Here is a 25520-nt window from a genome sequence, read left to right as displayed (position 1 = left end):
TGCAAAGCAGGGGCTGTGATCCAGAGCTACGGCCCGCCCCACAAGAGGTCAGGAACAGAGTTGGAGTATACTAGGCAGGCACCAAGGGATCAGCATACAAGCGTCAGGCTATTGGTCCATCTAGCTCAGCATTGTCTACACCAGTAGTTCCCAAAGTAGGCAGTACTGCCCCTTGCAGTGGGTGGGATTACTTGCTGGTCGCTAAGAGGCAAGGGGGCAGGAAGTGCCAATGACTATCAGACTTTGAGAAGCTGGGATGGCCGGCTCAAATTCATCCGTACTGTTGAATTAATAAAACAAACTGGATTTGGAATAAATATGCAAAACTGTTACTGTTTGGAATTTTATTGTGTTGTTCTCTTTCTTAGTGGGGTGTACAAACCACACTCTTCTGAATAATGCTTTTTATAGGGTGGGGGGATGAGTTTATGGAACCAAGGGAGCAGGGACCCCAAAAAGTTTGGGGACCACTGATCTACACCGACTGAAAGCTGCTGTCAGGAGCTGGAGTCAAGCATAGGTCAGCAATCAAAGAAAAGCATGGTGTCAGTGAAGTTGACTTTTTATTCAAGGAACCCAAACAGCGCGGGCCTAGTGACCCCAGCAACATTTCCCAATAGGTTTTGCTCCAACAAGGCAGCTGAGAGGACTGGAGGTCCCCCGTCATCCCACCACTTCCTAAGGCTCCTTCTCTCCAGGGTCTTTCCCAAGCAGTCACAAACTAAATCTTCATTCCTCTACGTGTTCTGGGAGACCAAAGGGGAAGGGAGCTAATCGCAGCAGGAGGGGGAGACTCACTGGCTTCTTCAGCAGCCTGCCTCATCACTGTCTCTTGGACCCCCTCCTCTCCTGCCTCCAAGTCTGAACTGCCCTCTGTCACAGCCTCTTCCTGCTCCCTAAACCCTGTTGCATCATCAGCTTCCGACACCACCTCCTCCCAGTCTGCTTCGTCTTCTCCCCTTTGGCCACTCGTCGTCATCCCACCACTAATCCCCTGGCTCTGGCCCTTCTTCCGCTGAGGGTTCCCTTGGGGGTCCCCCAGCTGATGCCTGCCACCACTCCTCTGCATCCAGCCAGTCCATGACAGCTGCTCTCCAGAGTTTCAGACAGGGGACATTCACAACCCTGCTTAGAAATGCCACCAGGGAATGAACCTGGGGCCTTCCACATGCAAGGCAATATGCATATGCATGCTGCATCTGTATCTATAGCCACACACACACACACACACACACACACACACACACACACGTGTATATTCCTCATCAGGCACCAAAGAACGACACAGGCAGGACCTGAGATGTATCATGCAAGAGTAGGTGCTGTTATGTACTGAAGTTCTCACCCTGGCCACCAGGGGTATTGTGTGTATATAGTTTTCCCTCAGGTCCACGTAAGTTAATTTAGGCAGGAAACCCTGTTTGCAGTTCAGTTTAGTTCCAGCTTACTATAAAGAACCACTTGGAGAAATCTCTGTGTCGACTGCTATGTCCACCCACAACTTAATAGATACCACCACACTGAAGGCCTGTTTCCTGAATCTAGGCGAGGCAGACACCTCCAGCCTTTGTCAAAAGCAAGCGGCTCATTCTGTGGTCTTGCTTCGGCCTGCGGACTCCACCACAAGGCCATAGCTGTCAACCTTCCCTTTTTTTGCGGGAAATTCCCTTATTCCAGTGCCGTTTCCTGCTGCTTCCCGCTGCTATCCCAGATTGTTAGATATCCCGTAGACTGTCTCCGGGACAGGTGAGGCTGCTGATCCCTTATTTTCAAATCCGAAAGTTGACAGCTATGCTGCTGATCCCTTATTTTCGAGGCTGCTGATCCCTTATTTTCAAATCTGAAAGTTGACAGCTATGCACAAGGCCCAAACAGGACATGATGACAGGTTGTTCCTGGGTGGCAGAGGAGCGGAGGGGATCATTTGTCCAAACTTTCTCAAGGGTAGGGGATGAAATTTCCCAACATTTCAGGGAGAACCCGACTGTGAAAAATCATCACGTGAGAAATTTTCGCCTCGTTCTAGGAATCACGTTTTAATTCCAAATCAATAAACAAATCAGAAGAAGTCTTGAGATTCAAGGACTGGAACTTCCAGTCCTTCTGGTACGAGGAAAAAGCATCTCAGACTAAACGACTCAGGGGAGTGGATCTTAACAGCACTGCAAATCTTCGCAGTGATTTAACACCTTCATAAACGGCAGGGAGATGTCAAGGTTCTGGTAGGAGAAAGCACCCGCCTTTGCTGCTGACACAAATTTACTGCTGCATGTCTCTTAAAAAAGAAACAGTTGGGTTCTACAGACTTTTTCCATCTCTTTTCCCCACCCCAAACTTCTTTTAAAGCACTCTCCGCAACAGCCTTCCTTCCACTACTGCCAGAGATCTCTGCATCGGTAGCCATGCTAAATTGGGTAATCCTAACCACAACTTTCTGCAAGGATCATTCACAACCTGCATCGATTCCTGCGTGGATAATTTGCAATCAGAAAGTTTGCAACCAACATCGATTCCTGCAAAGATAATTCACAACCAGCAAATTCACGACTAGTACTGATAATTTGCAACCTGTGTCAGTTCCTAGAACTATAATCCACAACCAACACCGATCACCCCACTTTTAGAATTTTGGTATCATTTTAATGGCTCTTCTATTGTATTTTATATTTTTAGAGCTTATTGTTTTGCAAATCCCTCCCAGCCAATGCTTCTCTCAATTCCTGCAGCCCCTGTTAACTCTGCTGGCCCAGCTCTCCCCTGTCTCATGCAAGGGGCAGAGAATCATAAGAGCAGGCGCCGGGAAAAATCACGATGTGAGGAAAACCGTGAAGCCAGCCAATGCCTTGACATAGCTCCATCTTTATCTCAGACATCATGATATATCAGTATGTTGCAGTGTTTAACTGGTGATATATTGAGATGCTGAAAACCAGATACAGTCAAACCTCGGTTGTCGAACGTAATCCATTCCAGAAGACTGTTCGACTTCCGAAACATTTGACAACCAAAAACTGAAAGGGGAAGCCTCAATACAATAGGGAAACACAAAACAGAAGCCGCGTAGCATGTTCGGCTTCCAAAAATCGTTTGAAAACCAGAACAGTTACTCAGGTTTTTGGCATTCGGGAGCCGAAATGTTCCAAAACGGAAGCATTCAGGAACCAAGGTTTGACTGTATTGCCCAGCCCTAGAGATCAGAGCGAGAGAATCCAAGAAGAGCCCTGCAGCTAGATAAGGCCACAGGGGGCTCATCTAGTCTAGCCCCATCCTCACAGTGGCCAGCTAGATGCCCACAAGCTGGCCCTTAACACAACCGCAGCAATTCTCCCCAATAGCGATTCCCATCAACTGGTATTCAGGGGCTCAAAGGAAGAAAGTCAGAGCATTGCACCCAAGAGCTTTTTTTGCAGGGGTGGGGTGGGGGTTGGCTTGCAGGATTCAAGACTGACAACCCAAGGTCCAGCCAGAATAGTGCCACTGCCTTAAAGGACCTTACACGGAAAGCCAAATGGCCCAAGCAACTGCCTGCTGATGCAAAGGAGCAGCTCTTGGTGGGGTAGCCTCTAACAAGCACCCCCCAAAAAAAAATGTATCATGCAGGAGGCCCATCTCATCAGGGCACCTGGCAGACGAATTCACCACCTCCGATACTTTCCAACTGATTTTCAATGTTCTCTCGATTCTCCTGAACACCAGCGGTTACTGCTGGATGCGGTTTCCGGTTACTGCTGGAGACAAACCCAGCTGGGCACAGCTTCCTCGGCAAGGAAAGGGATGGGAGATTTCTTTTTCCCCCAGGCTGCATAACCACAGGGGAACTTGCCAAGAGTCCCTCCTAAGCTCAGCCGCTGCTGGGAACAGGGAGGCTATTCATCCCTACCTGGGGTTTTAAGAGCACGGCCAGCAAGCCGCAGAATTGCCGCGACTTTGCCAAAGCAGCGAGCCCAAGACGCAAGAGTCTGGGAGGCCCGTCTGCCCCAGTTTGCTTCCAGAGCAGGGGTAACCAAGGATCTGTGTCGACACTCCCGTCGGCTGCACACTCCCTGTGTTCCCAGTGCTGGGTTTTTACATCAGCGCTCACACGATTAGTTTAGAGAACATGCATTTTGGATAACTTCATAAGAAAAGTCTGCTGAATCAGGCCAATCAAAGGCCTATCTCGTCCAGCATCCTGTTCTCACAGTGGCCAATCGGATGGCTGTGTGAAACTCACAAGCAAGGTTTGAACACAAGAGCCCTCTCTCCCCTCCTGTGGTTTCCAGAAACTGGTACAGTGGTACCTCGGATTAAGAACTTAATTTGTTTTGGAGGTCTGTTCTTAACCTGAAACTGTTCTTAACCTGAAGCACCACTTTAGCTAATGGGGCCTCCTGCTGCTGCCGCACCGCTGCTGCACGATTTCTGTTCTCATCCTGAAGCGAAGTTCTTAACCTGAGGTAATATTTCTGGGTTAGCAGAGTCTGTAACCTGAAGCGTATGTAACCTGAAGCGTATGTAACCCGAGGTACCACTGTATTCAAAAGCACTCCAACTGCAGAGGCAGGGCAGAGCCATCTTGACTAATAGCCATTAACAGTTCTCTCCCCCTCCATGATTTCGTCCAGTCCCCTTTTAAAGCCATGTAAGTTGATAACCATCCTGTGCCTCCTGTGGAAGTGAGTTCCACAGCTGAACTATGCACTGTGTGAATTACGACTTTCTCCTATCTGTCCTGAATCTTCCAACGTTCAGCTTCACTGGATGTCCATGAGTTTTAGTGTAATAACAGAGGCAGTGCATAATATTATGGACTTCTATCATGCTGCCTCTTACTCGCCTTTTATTCCGTTGGATGTGGTGTTTTTCAAACCAGCTTCACACCTATTAAGAGTCTGTAAGCCATTCCTAATCCATCTCTCGCCAAGGTGTGAACACCTTTGCCTGGGCTACAGACATCTGGCCTACATATGCTCAAGCATCCCTTTGCCACCATAAGGTCTAGAAACCTGGGGGTAGTTTTGAAATAAGTAAATAAAACCTGGACCCTCCACCCACCAATTCCTTTTTCTGTGTTTGTGTGGAATTACAAACACCTTTCTAGAAACTTCCCACCCTTTTCTACAAACTTAAAAAAAAGAACTGCTGTTATTAATTGTATTTATTACCTGCCTTTCTTCCAAGAATCCCATAGATTCATAGAGTTGGAAAGAACCCTCAAGGGTCATCTAGTCCAACCCCCTGCAATGCAGGAATCTTAACTAAAGCAACCAAGTCAGATGGGCATCCAACGTTCGCTTTAAAACCTTCAATGAGCCCACAACCTCCTGAGAGAGCTCTTACTGTCACAAAGTTCTTCCTGAAGTTTAGTCAGAAACTGGGAGTTCGAATCCTATCCTCCGGAGCAGCAGAAAAACAAGCTTGCTCCCTCTTCTATGTGACAGCCCTTGAGATATTTAAAGATGGCCCCGTTTTATACTCCAACAGCCCTGTGAGGTAGGACTAGATTGAATTTGAATGTCTGAGTGGGGATCTGAACCCAGTTCTCCGCAGCTCAATGTATGAACCACCACACCCTCATGGTGTGCGTTTTGAAACAAGCGACTGGTGAAGGGAAGAGTGGAAAGTGAGGGGACGGTTGGCAGCACATGCCTGCCCACGTATTACAAGGCTGTGTTGGGCCCTGTCGCTATGGAGCTTAACAAATGGCCACCGCTCATTTAGATATTAACCAATGCTCTCCACTCCCCGCCAGCTCGCCGGGTGATCTGGGAAACAGACCCACTGTGCCAAAATCTGATATTGCTTCCTCGATGCAAGAAGCCCGAGAGCAGCAAGGCGGGGTGATCCATCCCAGATCGAAGGCAGCCGCCCTGCCGCTCCACGAGGGCTAATGATTAACCTGAAAACTCCAGGCCAGCGTGTCTCAACTCACCTTCCTCCTTTCAGGAAACTTTTTCCTTTCCACATTCTCCTATGCTCTCTGTGGCTCACGTGGCCTGGACAATGCAGCCTAGCAGTTCCCAAAGTTTTTTGGGGGGCACCCTCCCCTTTGGTTCCATGAACTCATCCCCGGTGCCCCCCTACCCTTTAAAAAGCATTATTCAGAAGAGCGGTTTGCACGACCCACTAATAACGCAGCCAAATTCAAAACGGTAACATTTAATTGCACAGTTATTCCAAATCCAATTAAAACATTTTAGTTTATTCAAGTCAAGAAAACTGATGAACTCGATCCAATGATATCAGCTTTTCAGTGTCTGATTTCACCACCAGCCTCTCCCCCGCTCCCAGCATGCTATTTTCTTCTCCATCTTTAGGCACATTTTCTCCTAATATATGCATTTTTGCAAACATTGGTCACTTGGTGCAATATTCAGATAATAGAAAATTTTGAAGGCTGAGCTGCGTTTCAGTTCTCATATTATTTATTTCAAAAAATTTATATACTGCTTGACTGAAAAACAAAACAAAACTTCAAAGCGGTTTACAAAAAGATATAATGATGAAAGCAGTAAAAAAATTATAACCCTAATTTAAAACATATAAAAGTTAAAATACTTAAACAGATTAAAAATACCTCAACTTTTTAAGCATCTGGGAAGGCATGTCTAAGCAAGGATGCTTTTAGCAGGCACTGAAAACAGTACAGTGAAGGCACCTGCCTAATGTCAATAGGCAGGGAGTTCCAAAGTGTAGCTGCTGCCATATTAAATGATGGAGTTCTTACAAATGTGAAACATGTATTTTGTGTGGCAGTAGTGCCAATTCTGCTGATCATAGCAGTCATTGGGTACATGGGGGCAGGGGGGAGACAATTTGGCAGGTAAATTTGTCCCAACTTGTTAAGGGCTTTAGATATCAGTAGTAACACCTTGATCCTTGACTGGTAGCAAATCAGCAACTAGTGCAGATTTCGGAGCACAGGTATGGTATGCTGGCAAGGCCTCACTCTTGTCAGCAATTATGCTGCAGCATTCGGCACTAGCTTCCCTCAAGTGTGAGGGAAGCCCTACATAGAAGGCATTGCAGTAATCCAGTCTTGCAGTAGCCAACACATGAACTACTGTGGCAAGGCTTTCCTGGTCCAGAAATGGCTGCTGTTGTCAATCTAGTTGAAGTTGGTGAAAGGCACCTCTAGCCACTGAGGCTACCTGAGACTCCGGTGACAGAGCTGGATCCAGAAGCCACCCCCCACCCCCCAAAAAAAAACCGTGACTGTTCAGAAAGTGCGAATTTGAGAAATTCGGCTTTAAATGTGAACCGGATCAATTTTGTTCCCCATCCACGTTCCGGAACCCAAACAACAACTCTCTGACCCTTAGACCCTTAACTGCTCCAGAATCTGGACACCAGTCCCGATTCGATGGACCCCAACGATGCAGGAGAGAAAACACTGCAAATATATGAATGAAAAAGAAGGCGATTCTCTTTCCATCTGTCACTGGAGCTCCATGCAGCTTTATTTTGTCCTCAGAGCTCCGCAGCAAATTGCAGGAAATGCTTATTCCAACTTTTCCCCCCCTGCTTATGTAACCTTACCACTTTAAACACAAACACACACAGAGAGACGGAGTAGCAATGAGCCATCTTCTTAAAGAAACTCCCAGCAGAGGAACAGAAAAGCATCGAGATCTTTCCAAACCAAAACCAGTTGTCCCAGAGGACTGTTGCAGCACATTACATGCAACAATTTCGCTCCAGCCAGCTTCCAGGCTGGATGACTGGGTACCGCCTGGGGCAGAAACGACTTTTGGGGGTGAAATACCAACCTGGTTACAGCAGGTTCTGGAAATAACCGAGGAGTCTCTGCCATGGGGTGTGGGCTTTGTGGTTGGTGGGTGAGAAGTGGGAATCCTAGGAACAATATCAATAGCCATTTACGAAGCTGCTTTATACTGAATCAGGCCCTTGTGGTCCATCTACCCTAGCTTTGTCCGCACCGACTGGCAGCTGCTCTCCAGCATTTCAGGCAGAGGATATTCCAAGCCCTACCTGGAGATGCTAAGACCATCTGCTTGCACAGCTGATGCTCGGCCACTGAGCTATGGCCCTTCCCAGTCCAGCATGGTGACAAGCTACACCATAGCTTCTCATGGGCCAAGGCTCAATATATGCAGAAGAAGAAGAAGAAGAAGAAGAAGAAGAAGAAGAAGAAGAGGAGGAAAGGTCTAGTGCATTGGTTTCCTAAGTGGACTGTACCACCCCTTGGGGAGGCAGTAGGATTCCCTGGAAGCATGCTAGAGGGCAGGAGATGAAAATGGCTATCATAATAATAATAATAATAATTTATTATTTATACCCCGCCCATCTGGCTGGGCCTCCCCAGCCACTCTGGGCGGCTTCCATAAAAACCAAAAATACAGTAAAATATCACACGTTAAAAACTTCCCTGAACAGGGCTGCCTTAAGATGTCTCCTGAATGTCAGGTAGTTGTTTATCGCTTTGACATCTACTGGAAGGGCGTTCCACAGGGCGGGCGCCACTACCGAGAAGGCCCTCTGCCTGGTTCCCTGTAGCTTTGCTTCTCGCAATGAGGGAACCGCCAGAAGGCCCTCGGCGCTGGACCTCAGCGTCCGGGCAGACTGATGGGGGTGGAGACGCTCCTTCAGGTATACTGGACCGAGGCCGTTTAGGGCTTTAAAGGTCAGTACCAACACTTTGAATTGTGCTCGGAAACGTACTGGGAGCCAATGCAGGTCTTTCAAGACCGGTGTTATATGGTCTCGGCGGCCGCTCCCAGTCACCAGTCTAGCTGCCGCATTCTGGATTAGTTGTAGTTTCCGCGTCACCTTCAAAGGTAGCCCCACGTAGAGCGCATTGAAGTCCAAGCAGGAGATAACCAGAGCATGCACCACTCTGGCGAGACAGTCCGCAGGCAGATAGGGTCTCAGCCTACGTACCAGATGGAGCTGGTAAACAGCTGCCCTGGACACAGATTTGACCTGTGCCTCCATGGACAGCTGTGAGTCCAAAATGACTCCCAGGCTGCGCACCTGGTCCTTCAGGGGCACAGTTACCCCATTCAGGACCAGGGAATCCCCCACACCTGCCCGCCTCCTGTCCCCCAAAAACAGTACTTCTGTCTTGTCAGGATTCAACCTCAATCTGTTAGCCGCCATCCATCCTCCAACCGCCTCCAGACACTCACACAGGACCTTCACCGCCTTCACTGGTTCTGATTTAAAAGAGAGGTAGAGCTGGGTGTCATCCGCATACTGATGAACACCCAGCCCAAACCTCCTGATGATCTCTCCCAGCGGCTTCATATAGATGTTAAAAAGCATGGGGGAGAGGACAGAACCCTGAGGCACCCCACAAGTGAGGGCCCAAGGGTCTGAACACTCATCCCCCCCCACCACTTTCTGAACACGGCCCAGGAGGAAGGAGCGGAACCACTGTATAACAGTGCCCCCAGCTCCCAGCCCCTCAAGACGGTCCAGAAGGATGCTATGGTCGATGGTATCAAACGCCGCTGAGAGATCCAGCAGAACTAGGAAACAGCTCTCACCTTTGTCCCTAGCCCGCCGGAGATCATCAAGCAGTGCGACCAAGGCAGTTTCAGTCCCATGATGAGGCCTGAATCCCGACTGGAAGGGATCCAAATGGTCCGCTTCTTCCAGGCGTGACTGGAGTTGTTCAGCAACCACTCGCTCAATCACCTTGCCCAGGAATGGAAGATTTGAGACTGGGCGATAGTTGGCCATCGTGGCCGCATCTAAAGATGGTTTTTTAAGAAGCGGTTTAATAACCGCCTCTTTCAGCGGGTCTGGGAAGGCTCCCTCACGGAGGGAAGCGTTCACCACCCCACGAAGCCTTTGAAAAGCTACTATCACTGAATCAAGTTCCTGGTTTGTTTGTTTAAAAAAAATTAACGAAACTAAATAGTTTTACAGTGGTACCTCGGGTTACATACACTTCAGGTTACATACGCTTCAGGTTACAGACTCTGCTAACCCAGAAATAGTACCTCGGGTTAAGAACTTTGCTTCAGGATGAGAACAGAAATCATGCTCCAGCAGCAGGAGGCCCCATTAGATAAAGTGGTGCTTCAGGTTAAGAACAGTTTCAGGTTAAGAACAGTCCTCCGGAACGAATTAACTACTTAACCTGAGGTACCACTGTAGTCGGGTTTTGAATAAATGTGCCATGAATTGTAACTGCTTTGAATTTTATTGTGTTGTTCCCTTCCTAAGTGAGTTGTGCAAATTGCTATTCTGAAGAATTCTTTTTATAGGGCGGCAAAGTGGGGACTGGGGGTGAATTTATGGAACCCAGGTGGGGCAGTAGCCTGAAAAAAGAGTTTGGGAACCATTGCTCTAGGACATGACTGAGTTCTGGAAGAAAGGAATTTCATCCATGGGACCCTCTACCAAAACTCTGCAAAGCAGAAATCGGCAGTTTTGCCAGTTACTTTAGTTCAAATAGGTGAGGATCAGCCTTCAGGCGCCAGATGCCCACAGGAAAGCCTCTCTCCCAAAAATCTTTCATGCTCAAGAGCTATAGGAGACTAATGTGCCCAGCGTCCGCAGGATCAGACCCCCTTTCTTATTATTCCCCAGCATTTGGTGCTGGTGGACCCAGTTCTTGGCTCTGACAGCTCCTTCTGCTCAGAAAGAAGAGAGAAACATTCCCATGCGAAAGCCATTAAGCCTTTACACAGAAGCAGCACATGAGGCAGAACCCGTGACTGTTTCTCTTCCGAGCGCCGGTGCCAGAGTTTTTTCTCCCGTCAGAAAACAGCCGCAAGGGCAAGAGAGCAGGGCCCCACCTGCTTCCTTGTCAGGGTAGGGCGTGTTGAATTTTTCAGCTTTCAGATTCCCAAAATGAGGGGTACTAAAATGCTGCAACATGACTTGGGAATTCAAATGATATTTTGGTTAAACGGATATAATTTAGTATTGTTGGAAAGTAAAATGTGTGTAAAATTGCACAGAAATCATTAACAATTATTGCCAAGTACTTGCAGTTGTATTCTGTTGCTGTTGTTGTTTAGCATTACCTGACATTTTCAGGAGGTAATATTAAAACTCTTTGGTTTTCCGAAAGCAGTTAATTTGCTTCTTCATCCAATGTAGACTTACCAAACTAAATGCTGTCGAATCACAAAAATAATAGAAGATTTGAATTCTTCACACCCAAAAACCTATTTTTAAGATCCCTCAATGAAGAAACTAGCAAAAACTCCAGAACTGTAGACAGGGTGACAAATCTGCTATTGATGGTGATGAATCTGAGCATTTATATGGTGCTTTAGAAACCTCAACGCCCACAAAAAATACCTTATTTTTTTCTATATAAGACTCACTTTTTCCCTCCTAAAAAGTAAGGGGAAATGTGTGTGCGTCTTATGGAGCTCATGCAGGCTGCGCAGCTATCCCAGAAGCCAGAACAGCAAGAGGGATTGCTGCTTTCACTGCGCAGCGATCCCTCTTGCTGTTCTGGCTTCTGAGATTCAGAATATTTTTTTTCTTGTTTTCCTCCTCCCAAAACTAGGTGCGTCTTGTGGTCTGGTGTGTCTTATAGAGCGAAAAATACGGTATGTTGCAGAACAAATTCATGTTCATGAGAGAATTGAAAGCCTGCCACAGGAATATAAACTAAATGAACAACCAGCAGCTCCCAGGACTTAGCCACTCACAAAGAAGACTGCCCAATGCACCTCTGAATGAATCACTGCTCAGAACATCCCTTCTTCCAGCCAGTCTCCCCAAGTAATTCTGCCTCATCTCCTGATACAACAGAATGACAATCTTTAAAACTATATCAGATTACTCCCATGGGATAAGATGGGGGCAGAGAACCATTTTCCAGTTCAAGGGCCACAAAAGTTTATGTGCAACCCCCTGGGAGCCGCACACCAGTGGTAACCACTCTCTATCCTGCTTTGGAAAAAATCTTCTGCCCCACATCACCAGTTATGAATGGTGGGTGTCCCAAAATCAGCATACCCAAAACCATTCATGGGTAAGCATCTTCAAGCAAGTCAAGAGGTCCCTAAGGAACTGAAGGGTTGGGAGGTCCAAAATCCTTCCAGCTCTGCCCAGAAAACTACAGGTAGTCATTCTATGGATGCAATAAATGCTCACATCCAACAGGTGCCCTTTTTATAGACTGATTACTTCGGAAGATGATACAGATTACTTCCTTAACTTATAGGAATTCCCCCTGACAACCCAAATCAGGCACCACCCTGTTGTCTTTTTTTCTGCAGACAGCAACCTTCTGTGAGACTCTGTTTTCTCCAGATGTTATTTTTGGTACTTGAAAAAAACTATGCCGAGGGGCCAGGGTGTGCGCAGAGAAAGGATTTAAAGCTATAAATTATTTCAAAGGCTCAAGACTTGGAGGCATCATTGAGATTTTACCCAAAGAAGAAATAAGCAGCGTAATACTTTTCTGGATCGGTTTCTAACACAAATGAGAAATGCTGGCATCAGCATCAAAACCTTCTTAAAACCCTTTGAGAAATGTAGGATCATGGATCTGGTTTTGGTCAGGGGCATTAGTGACTGCTGTCCTCTGGATAAAGCATGCAGAAAGTCTGCTGATTAACCTGGCTTGCAGATAGCTATATGCCCAGCTGACTGGCTAACAAAAGTGATTTCATGACGACCAGGCAGGAAGTTCTTAGAAAAAAAATAGTTCTCTACAACATTATTCGTTATTCATCATCATCATCATCAAGGGCTGCAGTGTTTAATTTGCTTGACTACAAAGCTGTCCTAAGTAACCAAATGCATGCACACATTATCTAAAACCCAAGAAAATTTGCTTTTTCGCTTCAGAACATCTAGTTCCACATAAGTGCAAACTGAACTGATTAATCAAAGCTTATATACATAAAATTAGTCAAGACTCCTTTTTTTCAGATGGCATCTGCCTAGCAGTTTATAAAAGGTGCACAACTGAATACAGCAGGTTTGTGTAAACTACTAAGATTTTAAAAAATAAAATAAAAATTCCAAACCTGCTCATTACCAGAATATATTTTTTACCACTCCTTGAAACACATTTTCTCTCTATCGCTGGGCATACATAGCGCTTGAAATCTGCAGAGTCCTTTTAAGATCTGCATTTGGGTCCTTCCCAGCAGCCCTGTGGTGAGGTTAATAACATCACCATTTTACAGATGGGGAACTGAGAAATAAGAGACTTGTCATGCGAGACCACCAAAGTGGCGTTCTAAATATTTATGGGGCTGTAAACTCCAGTTCTCCACCATGCATGATTTGGGAAAGCAGAGATAGTCTTGCTTTAAAAACTCCAAAGGAGGCTCAGCAGAGCAAAACTTCAAGCAGGAATGATCAGTGATCCGGCAAAGTCACTTTGCAAGTCCTGAAACAAAAGTGTGCCACAAAGAAAGCAATGGTGATCAAAAAGTCTCTCTCGGCAAAACATCATGCCTTTAACAGAAGTTTCGATACCTGATCCACAAGACACTTCTTCAGAATCCTACTTCTGATTTACTAAATGCCCTTTGGATCAAAGAAGTCATACCTTTATAGCAGGGCACCAAGCAAACCTAAATCTGCTCATTTTCAATCAAATGAACTGCTCATCTCCCTGAGATGCTACAAATTATACCTGTATGCAATTTATACACATTTTATCATACGAAAGGCATGGTACCCTGACCCTAAGAATGTCTTCCTTTAATACCGATGCTTCCTGTCCCTTTAAAAAAACAAAAACCCATCATAATTCATTTTGAGGCACTACTGATCAGTTGCGCCGGCAGATATGTCCTAGAGTGGTGGTAGCCCGAGAAAGGGTCTTCTTTGTGGTGGCCCCTGAGTTGTGTCTGGCACCTTCATTATACAGCTTCTGGAAGATGCTGAAGATGCACCGCTTTACCCTGGCCCTTTGATACTTGAGGTGGAAGTACCCACCTTGTTTTTGTGATTGTAAATTGTTTTAAACTTTTTAATATAGTGTTTTAATGCTGTAACATGTCCTGGGACCTCAGGGTGAAGGGCAGGTAATTAATCGTATACCTCTAAACAGTTTACAAGAAATATTAAAATTACCAATAAAAATATTGAAAACAAGTACCTATAAAGATTAAATTAACAGTACTGTAATAAAATAAAATAAATCATGTCAACATCTATGTACCTGGATAGGCTTGCCTATACAAAAATGTTTTAAGCAAGTGCTGTCAAAAGTACACTGAAGATGCCTGTCTGATGTCAAGAAGTAGGCAGTTCCAAAGTGTAGGTTCGGTCACACTAAAATATCAATTTCTTACAATTGCAGAACGAGTATTATGTGGCTCCTACAAGAGTGTCAGGTCAAAGCGGTCAAGTGGGCACATATGGGGTAAGGTGTTCCTGTTTTATATGCTAGTAGTACACAACACCTCACCAACTGGGAAAATAGTAATAAGGGACGTGCTTCTATGAGGGGAGCCAATACAGAAAAGCACCTGTCCACCACCAAAGAGAAAAGAAAAGGCAAATCTGGAGACTTATTGTGAAAGGTAGCAAAAGGACATATTTATGGTATGATAAGGTCAAAGCTCATAAAGCATTTAAAAATCATATTGTCAGGAAAGCTTTGTTTAATGTTTGGATAAGATATAAGGATTTGTTGGAAAATAAAACCCCAAGGTGGCTGTCACCAATGGAAGCAAAAGCTTTGAAAAAGCTCAATATGGAGGCCAAATGGCCGACATACTGGGAAATTTTGGAACAAGACGGAGATAAATTGAAATTGCAGAGTTTTGAGAAATTAAAAAACAAAGTGAGAGACTGGCTTCATTATTATCAGATAATGGAGACATATAATTTGGATAAGAAAATTGGCTTCCAGGTGGAAAAGTCAAAATTAGAAACAGAACTGTTAGAACCCAAAACTAAGAATTTGTCAAGAATGTATAATTTGCTGTTGAAATGGAATACTCAGGATGAAACGGTGAAATCTGTTATGATTAAATGGGCACAGGATGTTGGACATAATATTATGTTTGCTGACTGGGAACAGTTATGGACCACAGGTATGAAGTTTACGGCATGTAATGCCTTAAGAGAGAATATTATGAAAATGATATACAGGTGGTACATGACCCCAGTCAAGCTCGCAAAAATCTATCATTTGCCCGATAACAAATGTTGGAAATGTAAAGAAACGGAAGGTACATTCTTTCACCTTTGGTGGTCGTGCCCAAAGATTAAGGCTTTCTGGGAAATGATATATAATGAACTGAAAAAGGTATTTAAATATACCTTCCTGAAGAAACCAGAGGCCTTTCTCTTGGGCATTGTCAGCCAATTGGTGCCAAAGAAGGACAGAATTTTTTTTATGTATGCAACAACAGCAGCAAGAATACTTATTGCAAAGTATTGGAAGACACAAGATCTACCCACCCTGGAAGAATGGCAGATGACGGTGATTGACTACATGGAATTGGCAGAAATGACTGGCAGAATCCGAGACCAGGGAGAAGAGTCGGTGAAAGAAGACTGGAAGAAATTCAAAGACTACTTACAGAAACATTGTAAAATTAATGAATGTTAGAAGGATGTTGGATAGAAACTAAGTGGTTTCCAGCTGTAATGCTTTAAGAGATATGAAAAAAAAGGTTTTACAAATGGGTAAAAGTTTAATGGTAAGGATTTGCTGAACTAACAAATCGAACTGGAATACAAAGAAGGGAGGTATGAGGAGGTCCGAGGAAATAAGTGTATGGAAGTTATGTTATTGAAAACTAATGTGTGTTTTTAACTGTTTTTTATTTTGTATGTTTATTTTTCTTTTTTCTTGTTATATCTTAAAAACTTTTAATAAATATCTTTTAAAAAAAAAGAAAGGTAGCAAAAGGAACCCACCTATAAGACCATTTATCACAACTACAAATCCCATTTCATTGGTGAATCAGATGTGACCTGATAGTTCATTCCTCCCTGATAATCTCTAGACATTCTGAAAAATGCGAAGACCCCTCAAGCTTTCCAGAGTTCTGGGGTTATAGTATTTGCAGCTATTGACACACTTTTCTATCAAAAGCCCTATCTATACATTTAAAACAGTAAAATGCCACTTTAAGCAGTCATAGCTTCCTGAGAGCTCATTCAGGGAGCTGAGAGTTGTTAGGAGACCACCATTCCCCTCAGAGAGCTACAATTCCCAGAGCTTCCTGGGATTCATAGGTAAACCCCTCAGCACCCTTAAGAAACTACAGTTCCCAGGATTCTTTGGGGGAAAGTGATGACTGTTTAAAGTGCTATGATACAGCTTTAAATGTGTAGTGAAGTTGAGGCCAAGCTCTTATCCTTTCATATCCCAGAGTTTTTCAAATAATTTGTTAAGATCACAAAGGCATGCGGTCTCAATGCATCTCTGTTATCTTATAAATATCACATCCCCGCCCTTCCAAAAAAACTTTAGGAAAAGGACATTCCCCAACACATATGTGTAACATAAGCATCCACTCTACGGGTCCAGCACTTAAAAAAAAAAAAATCATTTTATTAGTTCCATACATGCTATGGAGTCTGTCTGGTGTTAACATTCCATCTGTACAATGACATCGTATCTTCCTCCAATTCAAAGATAAAGTACATGAACAAAGAGAAACATATCTGTGGGTGATATCGAATCTTACTCGTACCCAGAGCAGAGGGGTCCCCAAACAATTTTGGCCGGGGGGCACATTTGGACATCTGAGAAACTGTCATGAGACCCACAGAATACGCATATCACAGAAGAACTGGTGATGCTTAGAACCCTCCTGGAAATTAATAGACACACACACACACATACACACCCTCTGCAAAACCCAAATAAAACATGAATGGAAAAGCAAGCAACACACCCCTGCAAAAAAAACAACGGAAAACAATTCGTCTATTATTCTCACTCTGATTTTTTTTGCCCCATTATATTTCCTTGGAGCATCTGTGCAAAGTAAACGCTAAATTTACAAACACTGATAAAATGGAGAGAGATTGTTCCCCAATACTTTCATGAACTAGACGTCTTGATTTGGGGGGATTTCAAAAAGAGCCCATGTTACACTAGGGAGGGGACACTCCACAAAGACATCTGAACATCCAAATCAAAGTGCAAAGGACCCACAACAGTGACCACGGTTAAATTAAAAAAAACCGAGCCAAGAGTCAACACAACGAGGTCCCTTCTGACAACTCTAAAGGTACATCTAGTTTAGCATCCAACGTGGTCGCCAACCTGATGCTCATGGGAAGCCCACAAGCAAAAAAATGAACAAAGATGTGGCCTTCGGCTACAATTTATTCCAGCCACTGGTATTCCAAGGTTTGCCCTCTTTATGAATATGGAAGGACCATTTGGTTATCATGTTGTCATGGGGGCTGCCAGGAGCTCTGGTTGGACTGCACCTCTCAGGATCACAAAACAGCTTCATCAGAACACCTGAGCTTTCGCTTCTATGCTTGACCTCATTATCCGTTTCCCCTTGGTGGATCTCAACTTCCCCTTCCATGAGCCACAAATGATCTATCTCAGGTTATCCTCTCTCCGTTTTCTAAACCAAATCACATGGACACTTGGCCACACCATTTCCACAGCGATTCATGGTGGTGGTAGCATATCAACCGATTTATTGGTTCTGATTGCTAGGTGGCAGGTCTCCTTCACTCGAGACTTTTAAGCAGAGGTGGCCATCTGTCACAGATTCTTTAGCTGTAATACCTGCATGGCAAAAAGCTGTAGTAGATGACCTTTGGGTCATTTCCAAAGGCTTCTACAGTATATGCTCACTGACAGATCAAGAAGCACCATTCTTCTGAAAGTCAGTTTCTGAGGAACATAAGCATGGAGAGTTGTTGTTGCTTGAGGACTCCCAACGGACATCTGGTTGTCCATGCTGAGAAACAGGATGGTGGACTCAATGGGGCCTTTGAGGTCTGATCAGTGGCGTAGCGTGGGGGGTGCCAGGGGTGCCAGCCGCACCGGGCGCAACATCTGCGGGGGGCGCGAGTCCAGAGGGAAGGGACAAGTTCCTTCCTCCGACAGGCTCCCCGCCGCCCCCCCCGCCGCGGCGGCTGCGCCTCCACTCACTGCTTGCAGGAGGAGCAGCCGCTGCAGCAGCGCTGAGGCCACCACCGACGCCTGGCCGGGCACGGGCAGCCTCCGCACCCTGACGCCATACCCTTCCTCCTTCCCTTCCCTTCCCCCTTTTTTTCCAGAGCTGGGGGAGGGGGAGGTTTTAAAAGAGGGTCTTGCATTGGCGATCCTGCAGCACTTTGGGCCGCACGACGCGAGCGCGCAGCACGGATCAGCCACGACCCCACCCCGTGCATTTCCCGGGGAAAAGTGCTCCGCGTGGGAGGCGCGTTTCCCCTTCATTCCCTCTCGTGCAAATCCTCCTTGGGTTCCCTCCCCCGTCTTCCCTCTCCCTACCTCACAAAAGCCTCACCTCGTCGCCTCCTCGCTGCCTCTCGCCTCCGCAGGAGCGTTTCCCTCCGCGGAAGAAGGAGCAGGGCGCTTCTGCAACTTTGGATTGCAACTTCTTGCTGCTTCCCTGGGAAACAGAGCCTGGCCGGGTCAGTTGTCCAGCGGAGGGCCAGTTCCCCCCTCCCTCCCTCCCTCCCTCTCTCTCTCTCTCTCTCTCTCTCTCTGCAACCCTTGCGCCCCCCCCCCCCCCGCGTACTACTTGCAATGCAACTTCCGCGCTCCGTGTGCTTTCATAGAATCTGTCGAGCTGGAAGGGAGCCGAGGGTCATCTAGTCCCACCCGCTGCAATGCAGTAATACGCTGCTGCCCCCTACAAGGGATCGAACCTGCAACCTTGGCCTTATCAGCGCCGTGCTCTTAAACTGAGCCATCCGGGCTCCCCTTTCCCCCACCTTCTTGCATGCCTGAACCTGTCCGCGTTTTGCATTCTAACACTTGCAAGCTCCATCCTCCAGCAGTTCTCTGATGCCGGCTGCGCTTCCTTTCAGGCCAATACTTGGCAGCCATAAACTCGCACCGTGTCCAATATCCTATAAAAAGCATTAATCGGAATACCTTGCAACATTTCATCAAAGAAAGTTGAGACGCCCTATTCCATAATAATAATAATAGTAATAATTTTATTATTTATACCCTTCCCATCTGACTGGGCTGCCCCAGTCACCTTGGATAAAAATATAATAAAACATGAAACATTTAAAAAAACTTCCCTTCAGATGACTTGTGAAGTTGTAGAGTTACTTATCTCCTTGGCTTGGGGGGTGTCAAATAAAAATAAAAATAAATTATTTATACCCTGCCCATCTGGCTGGGCTTCCCCAGCCACTCTGGGCGGCTTCCAAAAAAATATCAATACGTCAAACATTAAAAGCTTCCCTAAACAGGGCTGCCTTCGGATGTCTTCTAAAAGTCTGGTAGTTGTTCTTCTCTTTGACATCTGGTGGGAGGGTGTTCCACAGGGCAGGTGCCACTACCAGGAAGGCCCTCTGCCTGCTTCCCTGTAACCTCACTTCTTGCAGGGAGGGAACCGTCAGAAGGCCCTCGGCGCTGGACCTCAGTGTCCGGGCAGAATGATGGGGGTGGAGACGCTCCTTCAGGTCTACTGGGCCGAGGCCGTTTAGGGCTTTAAAGGTCAACACCAACACTTTGAATTGTGCTCAGAAACGTACAGGGAGCCAATGTAGGTCTTTCAATGTAACTTCATACATTATTATTGTTGTTGTTGTTGTTGTTGTTTAGTCATTTAGTCGTGTCTGACTCTTCGTGACCCCCTGGACCAGAGCACGCCAGGCACTCCTGTCTTCCACTGCTTCCCGCAGTTTGGTCAGACTCATGTTTGTGGCTTCCCCTCCCCATCCAGCTTGGTTTCCCTAGCCACTCGGAAACCCGAACCCTATGGAAATAGGGATGTCAAGGTTGCAGGTTCGATCCCCGCACGGGACAGCTGCGTGGTCCTGCATCTTTCCTCAGGGCCTGCAAGACAGAGCTGTTCCACCTGGCCTTTGGTTTGGACTCAGTGGGACCCTTATGTCTTCCCTCCCCTTACAGTTTTGATTTGTGGGCTACTTTTAAAATGAGGCTGCTTTTCAAATTGCATTTTAACCTGTATTTTAAATTGGTCCCTCCCCCCATTATGTTTCTATTGTAATTTTACCGGTGTTAGCCGCCCTGAGCCCGGCTCTGGCTGGGGAGGGCGGGGTATAAATAAAATGTATCATCATCATCATCATCACCACAGGGGGTTGGACTAGATGACCATCGGGTCCCTTCCGACTCTACGATTCTATGATTCTATAAAGTCAAGTGTTACCGGAAAAATCCGAGGGCGCGCTCGCACTTGAGTGCTAAAATCCACGGGTTAGGGGGCGCAAATTACTTGCCTTGCCCCGGGTGCTGACAACCCACGCTACGCCACTGGGTCTGATCCACCAGGGATTTTCTTATGGACAGAGCAAGCCTGACAACTGAACCCACCACAAAGGCAGTTGTATGTACAGTGGTACCTCAGGTTAAGTACTTAATTCGTTCTGGAGGTCCGTACTTAACCTGAAAATGTTCTTAACCTGAAGCACCACTTTAGCTAATGGGGCCTCCTGCTGCTGCCACGCCGCCGGAGCCCTATTTCTGTTCTCATTCTGAAGCAAAGTTCTTAACCTGAAACACTATTTCTGGGTTAGCGGAGTCTGTAACCTGAAGTGTATGTAACCTGAAGCGTATGTAACCTGAGGTACCACTGTATATTCATTTGCACTAGGACTCAATTAAACCATGTCCCAAACCACTTTTTCCCTGCCAGACCTTATTTGTCTTGCTCTAAGCTTCGCAGCCACTGCATTGTGGGCCCTTTCAGACAACCCACTGAATGTGTACCCAACTACAGATGCCATCTAAGTCAGAATGGGAAAAAAGACATCAGAAGCTTCCGACAACTAAGGGTCCTTTCATCCACTGGTTGCAAGGTGAGTCGCTCAGCTTCGGTACCCAAATTCCTCCAAAGTATATTGCTGTCAGTCTCTGCACTGGGCTTGGTGGTATTTTATTGGACTGACCCTGGGGAAAGGCTGTAGCTCAGTGACAAAGCATCTACTTTGCATACAGAACGTCCCAGTTCCAATGCCCGACATTTGCAGGTAGGGCTGGGAATGTCCCCTTCTCTGAAACTGTGAAGAGCCACTGCCGGTCAGTGTAGGCAATACTGAGCCAGATGGACTGTTGGCCTGACTCAGTATTAAGTGGCTTCCAACGTTGCCATGTAAGGCAATTTGCAAGCTACATATTTCAACAGATCTCTTCAACGTGCACCTCTCTTCACTAGGTGCCTAACTTCTCCTATATCAACTTCACATTTGTTTTATTTTACAAATGTATAGTGATATATGTGTGTATTAAATTCATAAATGTGCAACATATAAATAGCAGAATCAGTAACAATAGTTAATATACTACCTACACAAAATCAGGAAAAAAATTATACAATAACAACAAAGCCAACAGCTTTACAATAAATAAAAATAAAAGGTTCAATCTTACTATCTGTAAAGTTGTTGTCCTGGTAATTCACAAATCATCTTTCAATCGTCTATTGTCTTGGTTTCTAAATTAATATTTTGTGTAATAAGTTTTGTTTTGTTTTTACCAACAGAACAATATCTCTTTAACTTTTCTGAAATTATTGGAACTTTTGAAGTTTTCCAGGACCTGGCAATACAAATTTCTACAGCTAAGTATTTTTTCATCAGTTCTAGAACTATTAACCAATTTAAAATATCCCAAAATAATATCTTTTGGATGAAGAGGGATATTATATCCTATTTCTTGAATTACATTTCAAATTCCCCCCCCCCAAAGGGCTATATGTACATGAATACGCACCCAAAGCTATATATAGTTGTATCCTCCTCAGAACAGAACATGAACAATTTAGGATTATTATTTTAAAGAGATCTGCTCGGAGAAAATATTAGTTGCATGCAACCGAAAAAGCTGCCAAAGCTGATTTTACTTTGCCAACATGATTTACTATTGCTAAATGGATATTTCTTATTTATATGGAGTAAGGAATCATTGAGAAGTTATTTTAAAGCAGTTTTCTTTTCAAATGGATGATAATATGAAGACCAACTATCAAAAAGAGTTTTCCCTATAAATGCAATATTGTTCTTTTACCTACCTAAATAGTCAAAATAAATACAAATCTCAAAATTAAGGAAAACTGAAGGTAGTGGAAGAAAATGGGAGGCGGGTGAGAATTTGCTAACTAAAAAACATTTTGACTCTAAGAAAGGAGTTGAAATTCCAAGAAAAGAGTTGAAATTAATTCAAGTTATTAAAGCAACATTTCCCCTTTCTGCCAAAAGAGATATTTTAAATCCAATCTTTCTGCAGGCCTGATTGAGAGACCTATGCAACCCAGCACTTCCTCCATCACAAACAGTGGTCCAGCTCCTGAATCTATGCGCAGCAGAAACTTGTGATTAATGCTTGACATCCCATGAAAAGGTGGTCAATCTTGCCTCTGTCTTTTCTACTTGAGTACATAGGGGCATAAGAAGATCCCCGCTGGATCAGGCCAATGGCCCATCTAGAGCAGCATCCTGTTCTCACAGCAGGAAACCAACAGGATTTGAGCACAAGAGCAAATCTCCCCTCCTGTGGTTTCCAGCAACTGGTATTCAGAAGCACCATGGAGTATATTTAAATTCTCATATAGCACAGCCGCAAAATCTCACTCTCGTCTCGAGATTGACACTGTTAGGCTCAATTAAGCCAACTGGGAATTAAGCTAAAACGTCTACTCAGTTCAGCATCTGCACCCTGTTGAAAACACTTGTGGGTGAGATGAGCAGAAATTTCAACAAATACCAACTTAAAAATTACATTGGAATTTTCAATGGACTGACAATTTAAGGGCTCGATTTCAGCACTTGATTTGGGTCTCGTTATTCCTTTCAGTGCTGGACAGTGAAATTAGCCACCAAGATAAAGATCAGCAGAACAGGACCATCCCTTGCAAGTCCTGCTCCCTTACCTTTAAAGTATTTATTTATTTATTTATTTATTTATGCATGCATGCATGCATGCATGCCCCGCTCATCTGGCTGGGTTTCCCCAGCCACACTGGGCGGCTTCCAACAGAATATTAAAAACACGACAAAACATCAAACATTTAAAACTTCCCTAAACAGGGTTGCCTTCAGATGTCTTCTAAAAGTCTGATAGTTGTTTATTTCATTGACATCTGATAGTGGTGTTCCACAGGGCAAGCACCACTACCAAGAAGGCCCTTTCGAAGGCACATTTGAGGTGCATTAATTCCCTCGAAGAATTCTGGGAACTGTAGTTTATCCCTCACAGAGACACAATTCCCAGCAACCTTTAACAAACCACAGTTCTGGGGACCTTCTGCATGCCAGGCATGTGTTCTACCACTGAGCTTCAGCCCTTCCGATGCAGATTTAGTTCTGTAGAAGCCACTTGTTAATTAAATGAATTTAATCTAAAAACGAAACATCCAGAATGCAAAGTTATCAGTACTTTGTTTAAAATGGTGAGTTTGTTTCGAACCAACGAGATTCTTCACATTCACCAAGAAGACAGCACAGAACAACATCGTATCTGAGCAACGAAATCGTTATGCAAAGAAGGGGGTTTAAGCACAAAGCAAGCTCAAATAATTAATAAGTTTTGCTTGACCGCACGGCAAGATCTGCGGCTTTCCCAACAGAGAAAGGCCAGACCCCCTTGGGGTTTTCCAAGTGAAAGAAAAATCGGCCTCCTCCTTGCAAATTGCAACTTTTCTTTTCTTGAAATAGTAAGTGACCCTTTGCCGTTACAGAGAACTTCTCATCAGGCAAGCAGACAGGCAACGTTAGCTCTTATCAGAGATGCAAGCTGCAACTTCAATGCACACCTGAGATTTAGCACAATGATTTTCAGAATGTTTGAGAGACCTAACACGTAAGACGATAACACTGTTTTCATTTCATTTCCAGGGAGAGGTCTACCTACGTGGGGAATCTGCCTGGCTAACTCCTTTGACTCCCAGACGCCAACACTACAAAGGACAATGTTTTGGCTGTTTGTTATTTCTTATTCCTTGGTGTCAAGGATGCCACAGTTATCTGTTCTGGACATCCTCCTTCCATTGAATCAGGAGAGATCAGTGGTACACTATGCTCCTCAAGCAACAAAGCAACCAGGGATGGGAGATGGTTAGCTTAGCAAAACAAAACAAGGACACAAGAGAGAGTTTATAAAATGATGCACGTTGTGGACAGAGAAGAACAGAGAAGTTTGTATTCCAAGTACTAGAATGTAAGACCCTCCAATGTTGCCTTCCCCAACCCCGTGCCCTCCAGATGTCTTAGTTCTGGAGGGCACCAGTTTGGAAAAGGCTGATTCAATGAAACCTGAATCAGAGCAGGTGAAAGGAAGGACATCTCTACCACCAATATTGTCACAGACCTAAAACATGTGATGGACATAAGCTTAAAGGCAGAGTAGAGATCCATCAATGAACACAAAATAAACGTCTTTCTTTGCACTTTGATATTGATTTTGCTTGATTTATGTATTGTTGGTTTTCATTGTCTTAAAAAAAAAGTAGGTCTTGTTGTAAATGCCTTATGGAAGCTGCTTTGAGGTCACCAGTGATGGAAAGCAGCATGCAAGACCTTTAAATGAATGTAAATAATGTAACAACAATTAGGTGGAAGCCCAATGCTCAGAGAAAGTATACCTCTGAGTGCTGCTGGGATGAGGCAGTGAAGAGTCCCTTTTCCCTTCAGGCTGGGCTCAGGACTTCCTCGCAGGGGAAGTCTGGTCAGCCGTTGTGGGAGGGCAGCTGCTGGACCAGGCAGGCAGACCCTCGGACAGATTCAACAGGACTCCTCTTAGGTTCTTCAGCAGGGGTCGGGAACCTACGGCCCTCCAGATGTTGCTGGACGGCTGGGAGTTGGCGTCCAACAAGATCTGGAGGGCTACAGGTTCCCCTTCCTTGTTCTTATGAGATGGAAACTCTTGGAGACCGAGATCAGGGTGGGTGTGGAGTGAGACTGCCATCTCCTTGAGATGCAGGATGCCATCCTTAGGGCACAAATTATTTACAGAAGGAGGCACTAGGTTTGCCAGACGGCTTTGCAACTTCAGAAACTATCCTGTCGGGCCTGGGCACAGGAGGCAATTAAGGAAGGGTGCAAGGGAGATTGTCCTCCCGACAGAACATGGCTAAGAGATTCATGGATGTCCCTTGAATTGTGTGCTGCATCTTTGGCTGGGGCACTGCATCTCCCCAACACCCCCCCTTCTTGGTAGTCCCCATCCAAAACCCACACATTCTTGTGCATCCTGTTGGTGTATCAGATTAATGGCAGAACCAACACAAAGGTTACTCTAAGACTTCATGTTCTTCAAACCGTGGGTCTCTTAATTGTTTTTGTACTGTGACTCCTATCATCCCCAGTCAGTTTAGCAGATTGTTAGGGACGATGGGTGTTGAAATCCCAAAAGAATCTGGGAACCTAAAGCTGGAAAACACCCATCTAAGATGTATGAGAGACTCCAAGATAGGCATCCTCTGAACATGGAGGTTCCATTATGCCAAAAG

At 45.2% G+C, this 25520-nt stretch overlaps 1 protein-coding gene across 1 annotated transcript in view; it reads right to left on the bottom strand.

Moving 5' to 3' along the window:
• PKD1 (polycystin 1, transient receptor potential channel interacting) overlaps positions 1 to 25520 on the bottom strand; it is a 120188-nt gene that overhangs the window by 92976 nt on the left and 1692 nt on the right.

The sequence above is a fragment of the Podarcis bocagei genome (assembly GCF_964188305.1).
Source record: "Podarcis bocagei genome assembly, chromosome: 14".
NCBI lineage: Eukaryota > Metazoa > Chordata > Lepidosauria > Squamata > Lacertidae > Podarcis > Podarcis bocagei.
This window is presented reverse-complemented; position numbering and strand designations above follow the sequence as displayed.